Source organism: Fukomys damarensis, unplaced genomic scaffold (genome assembly GCF_012274545.1).
Source record: "Fukomys damarensis isolate Sample0158 unplaced genomic scaffold, DMR_v1.0_HiC HiC_scaffold_10, whole genome shotgun sequence".
NCBI lineage: Eukaryota > Metazoa > Chordata > Mammalia > Rodentia > Bathyergidae > Fukomys > Fukomys damarensis.
This window is the reverse complement of record NW_022900922.1, coordinates 16,544,505-16,550,970: the sequence shown is the minus strand read 5'-3', so window position 1 is coordinate 16,550,970 and position 6,466 is coordinate 16,544,505.

Sequence of the window (6,466 nt, the reverse complement as noted above, 5' to 3'; positions counted from 1 at the left end):
AAGGAAACAGGCAAAAGACAAAGTAACAGCAAAAAAAAAAAAAAAAAAAAAAAAGTTAAATATAATAATAATAATAATGAGCAGCAGCAGCAGCAGCATTCTTCCGAAGTGAATATTTTTCTTGCATCCTTTAAAACCTGATGAAGGACAAAAAAAACCTGAAGAAATGACCAGGCAAAGTCATCGGCGATCACTCCTTTATTCTCCTGGCCAGCTAGGCTCCATGCACTGAGGACCTGGGTACACCAACAGCCTCACATACAGGTCAGTAACAGCAGAAGCTACTCAGTTCCAGCCAATGGGCTAAAATATTCATATTTAATTGATTATAACAGCACAATTTTTGTTCCAATTCACTGGATATCAAAAGATATCTTTGCTGTCCAGAGGCAATAGCTATAAAATAGAAAAGCCAAGTCTCATTTCTCAGTTTCACGAATCCTCCATGTGTGAGGGTCTGCTTAAGGCATGAAGGGATGGTGGTGATTCTCCTGAGGCTGTAAACACCTCTGTTCTTCCCTGCCTTCTCGTAGTAGGGGTGGCCTTGCAGTGTTGCACCCAGCTGACCAGGATGGAGGTAACACTGAGGGCCTCCAGGAAGGTCGTAAGAGCCAGGTGGCAGCCCTTACTGCTGGACTCTGATGTACCCAGCAGACATAGGACTTCCAGGAAACTACAGTGCAGTGAGGAGCCCACAGGTTGCTGCCTGGCGTCTCCCCAGCCCAAGCCCTAACCACATGGGGACTAGAGATTTCACCCCTGGCCAGTCAAGTCCTCTCAGCTGGGTTAGAGAACAGCCAGATCAGATTCCTGAGCCACGGAATCCATGAGAACAACACAACCATGATCGCATCTGGCACTAAGTTTTGCAGGGTTTGCTAGGTGCAAGATCTGGCTAAGGCCACCTTGGAAAGGGCTTCTCCTGTCCAGCACTACCCAGATGATAAGGCTGACCTAATTCATAGCCTGATACCGGGGCCCATGTCAAAAAGTTACATTCCTAATAAAATTGAGATACACTTGCCACAAGGCAAAAAAGTCTAGGCTCTTCCAAAAGTTATTTGTGCTTGGATATGGTTTTTAATTTGTATAGCACTCTTAAATTATTTATGGGGGGGCGGGGATGTAGCTCAGTGGTTCTACCTCCTGCCTCGCAAGCACAAGTTCCCGAGTTCGATCCCCGGTACCAAAAAAAAAATTATTTATGGGGCATCCCAACTTTTTCAATATGATTTCAAATGCCTGGACACACAGGGACATCCTATCTCCTTTGTTGCCCGACTCTTTCCAGCAGCTACAGCAGAGCTCAGCACCCAGGCCTCGTCCTGTGTCCTTGGGGCATAGTCTATAGGACTTTGGGTGCTTGGTTACTTGGTTGGCTTCTCCACCCACTGCTTCTGACCTGGAAAGCCCTGGACAATGGGGGCAGGGGAGTGGAAAGAACCCAGGTGGGATCAGAAGACCTAGGGTCAAACCAGGTACCCTTTTCTCAGAGCCTTCCTTCAGCCTAAGAAATGGATAATAATTTATCACAAGGTTATTCTGAAGTTCAAATGAAATGATATAGGTGAAAATGCTTTTAAAATTGAAATCACTATGCAAATAAAAGTAAAGCATTATTACTACCTGCTGTGCACATTTGCATAAATTACATCTCTGGCCTCCGTGAAATGGGGATAATAGCAGTTATTACCTCTTGCCAGGATGACGGCAATGCCTCCTAACTGGCCTTCCTATTTCTATTTTTGTGCTTTTAAAAAGCATTCTTTACACAGCAGCTGGGTGATCTTTTTAATATGCAAATCAGGCCTTTCTTTCTGTTTAAAATCCTCCAATGACTTCATACTGTAGTTAAAATAAAGTCTAACCTCAAACTCTGAGCCCATGCAGCACCACACCGTCTGGACACAGCTACTGCTCTGACCTCTGCCCTTTGCCCTCTGCCCCGGATGCTCTGTAACCTTGCCACTTGGCTTCCTCTCTATCCCTCAACTCACCAAGATCTCCACAGTCCCAGGACATGGATTGTGCTATTCCCTGCATGGCTCTAGCTCAGGCAATGGTCCCTGTGCCTGTCAGCCTAAAAGGGGGCTTCCTGGACTGTACCTCTTCCTACTACCAGATTCTGCTCACCAGGACCTCCCATCTTGCATTTTTGGTCTGTCTTCCCCACTGTGAAGCGAGTCCCTCAAGAACAGGGGGCTTCTAAGTGCACAACTGGCCCTCAACAAATACTTGATGAATGCATGAATAGATGTTTGAGAACTGCAGTCCCTGCCTCAAAGAATTTGCAGCAGCTCCGCCTGCGTGGAGAAGAGGGTTATGGTGTGGTCACGCAGAGCATTATTTGAACCAGATGGGAGGCCGTGGGCCTGACAGCTTGTCCTCTCTCTGACTAGGGCTGTTCCTGGTAGAGATTACCCTTATCAGCTAGACCAGTGTCCAGCTGAGTTTCCATGACCCACAGCCTTTGGGGCCTCCTTGGCAGTGGCTGACTTCCCAAGGGCTCAAACCCTCGCTGACGTCATGTTCTGGCCCAGAGCACTGCTCACAGCAATTCTCCTCAAGATGTTTCCATGGCATTTGACAATCAGGACTGGGCCCCCATCTCTGATAGAACTTGGATAGGACAGGCGGCAGAGGGATCAGGAAGTAAGTGTGACGGGTAGAGGGGCTTCCTGTTGCTGCTGATCATCATACCCACAGCCTGATCTCTTGTACCAGGAATAACAGAGCTGAGCTGTTAACAAAGGGCCCCCAAGTGGGTCACCCAGGGAGTGGGCAGCACCTGGCAGACTGCCAGGCAGTGACCCAGCCCCAGTCCCACAGGGCAGCAGCAGGCCAGCCCTGCCCTTCTGAGGAAGTAACTCAGAGATTGCCTGCCTGCAACCCCTTTGCCTAAACTTCCTCTGCTGGCCATGCCTTGTTCAGGAGAGGCTGAGAAGGCAGTTGCGGTGGCACATATCTGTAATGCCACCACTCTGAGAGGCTGAGGCAGAAGGGTTTAAATTTGAGTCCAGCCCAGGAAACTTAGAAACTTAAGGAGAGCATGTCTCAAAATAAAAATTCAAAAATCTGAGGATGTAGCTCATTGTGACGGCCCTGGGCTCAATTTCATTACTAAAAAGAAGAAAAAGAAAAAAAAATTTAAAGAGAGGCTGAAAAAGATGAGGCAGCAGTGAGCCCTATGCACCCTCGGGGTTCCTCTTACCAACAAGGAGAGGTTGACAAAGTTAAAAGACTACTTATTGTTGGCACCTTGCTTTTGGGCAGCAGCTGACCAAATCTGAAGTCATCTGTGATGTCCTCAAAAGTGAATTTCATGCCATACTCAAGAAGGCCAGAAAAAAGCTGGCTTCAAAAATCTCAGATAGGTAGCTGCTCGAAGCATGGGAAACTTGCCAAAGATACATTCTATTCATAGATACACTTTCCTACCATAAAAATCTCCACCCTCCCTATAATCTGGGATGTGACTAGAATCCTGACCTTTAAAATGTGCTTTAGTTTGGTGTGGTGGCACATACCTATAATCCCAGAACTCCAGGAGGCTGAGGCAGGAAGATCATAAATTTGAGCCCAGCCTGGGCAACTTAATGACTTAATGAGACCCTGTTTTGAAATTTAAAAGTTGGATGGTGGCTCAGTGCAAAGGCTCTTAGTTCAAGGTTCAATTCCACACACACATACACACACACACACACACACACACACACACACACAAAGTGTCTGTGATGGTTAACTGATTGTGTCAACTTGAGAAGTTGCATTAAGAGAAGCTTAATTAAATTGGTGCAGTAATTCCACACCCTAGGGTGTGGAAGACCCAGCCTACGGCAGCTCCCCAACTGGATGGCATAAAGGGGAAATGAGGAAGGACGGATCTGCTTCTGTTTCTTTGTAGGAGCTCTAGTCTTTGCCTTCACCTTGGGCATCATCTCTGGGCTTCTGGTACAGATCCTTCAGATTCTGGGGTAGACTCTTCAGCCTTCCATCACACACCCATTGGCCTCCTGTTATGGACTCACACAGAGCACTGCAGTGAGCTCCAGATCTCCAACTAAATCCTCCCGTCTCCAGTGTTCACACAGACCCTCTGCACTCTTCCTCATCTGACTCTGTGGGTGGCCATTGTGAGCCAATCTGGTAATTTCATATATATTTGCATATCTTGTGTTATATCTGTTTCTCTAGTAAATACTGACTGATACAGTGTCTTCTGTGGATTGGACTCTTGCCTTTTGGATTTTAGTCCAGAAACAATTCTTTAAGATGGGAAGTTTGAACATATTACACTGGGCAGATTCTAGAGCAGAGGAACACAATTTGGGTATGTTTGGTTAACTTAAAAGTCACTGTTATTATGAACATTTAGGACACAAAGGTGGGTGTTAGATTTGTGGCTCCTGTTGGTCAAACAACTAGGCCAGGAATTTCTGTGCAGTGTGGACAGCCTGGGCATCCAGGTGCATCTCACTCCTGGCTCGTTGCTGGAGAGAGGACCAGTATGAGGTGCAAGGACACATCCACAGGCTGGGTTGGGAGGGACTCCTGCTTATTCTTGGAGTCTGTTCCTTGTTCTTCAGAGCCTCTGTTTGGGACTCTGTGCATGAGATTAGTATAACTCGTCAGCATGCTGCAGAGGGGCTGTTTCTCATGATCTGGAAGCTCATGTTCTTGCCTCCACGCCATGAGAAAGCCATTGCACCAGGGTCATCAGACTAGGTCCAGGACTCCCAGAGTTCTGCCATGGTCCCTTGACGCATGCACCTGCTGCTGAAAGATTTGGGTTCAGCCTCCTCCTCGGCTTCTGGCCAGGGGTACGTCACAGCTGCAGTTCTAGCACGAACTCCCATGTGACGGCCTTGGGAGAGGATTATGTCATGTGGGATCAGCGCCCTCATAAGATGCCCTAAAAAGTTCCTTCCTCCATTCTACTGAAGGATGACACAGCAAGATGGCACCATCAGAATGGAAAGTGGCCCTCAGTAGACCCCAGGCCTGCTGCACCTCCACCCTGGACTTGTAGCTTCCAGAATCCTGAGTAATAAATGCCTATTGATTATAAGCCACCTGGCCTATGGTGTTTTTCTTGCAGCCTAAACAGACTGACCTTTAATTTATCTCTATTTGTAAAAAGGCATCTTGGGGTGGCCTCATGGACCCCACACCCTCCTGGAAGGAGCACTCAGAGAGGTAAAGGCTTCGAGAACCTTCCAGGTCTGTGACTAGCAACAGAGATAGCGCTACAAGATGACGACAGTACAGAGGCTCAAGGGACAGGAGTGCTGGGTCCTAACCCTAGGTCAGCATCAAGCATCAGCTAAGTACTTGGGAGCATCCTCTGAACGATGTCATTCCTTTGAGGTCCCTTTGATATTTCTATTCCCCATTCTCATTGCCTGTGTTTCCCAAAAGTTGCCTCCCCAAATCTAATTTGATGTGTAACACACTGAAAAGCTTTGAAAAGTGTCCTTCATTCCTCTAACAGCAGGGTCTTCCCTGCTCATCACAAAGTGCTCCAGGTGGGACCTGTTGTCCGTGTTTATGATTCGTTTGCAAACTTTTCTGAGCGCAGTTCTTGGAAATCCCTCTGCACTCTCTTGGAGTCTTACACAAGACCCTTTCTGTTCTCATGCACCAAGATGAAAGCTTCGGGGGCTTCTGCACATGAACTCCTGACTCTCTTTTCCTGTTTGCCTTATGTAGGAGGTAGATAATGTACAGCTATGTAGACAGAGACGCTAATAGGAAGGAGTCAGGGAGCTAAGAGACACCAGGAGGTAGACAGGACAGTGGAACTGTGACACAACCTCCCTGCCAAGGGTGACTCTTTCGGCTCAGCCTGCTTTCACTCCAAGATGCTTTTACTTTCTCTTTGCACAGTGGAGGGAAGCAGCGCATCCCTGGCATCTGTAAGATGTCTTCCCAGAAGGGGTGTATCCTGCCTTTCATCTCTGTGCACTCCATCCAGAAAACATGCTTTTTAAAATTAAATTGGTCTTTTAAAGGACAGTGAGTGATTTACTAGGATCTCAGAAGTAAGCCCTCCATATGAAGACTAAATAAAGCCAGAAAAAGCAAACCTTCCTTCTCCAAAAGCTCATCACTGTTGGACATTCAGGATTCTCTGCAAGGTCTTCCCCCAGGAGGTGACCCTGGACACGGAGGACCTGGATGGCTCCTGGGGTTTGCTTGACCTGAGCATAAGTTACTGGGTGAGCTCATGGGCCCCGAGGTGAGCTTGCAGCCCTTCTGCCAGCACATTACCCTTCTTCCCCAATCCACTCCTCTTTGAGGGACTCTGTTGGCCTCTAAACCTTTTTCCTGCATTTTCCTTTTCCAGCAGCCTGCCTTTTCTCTCCAGGGCCTGGCTGAGGGTCTTGCACAGAACACATGTCTAGTACAACTTTCTGTAGGGATCCATCTATTTCTGCTTTTTCCCTATCACAGAGATCTAAACTGA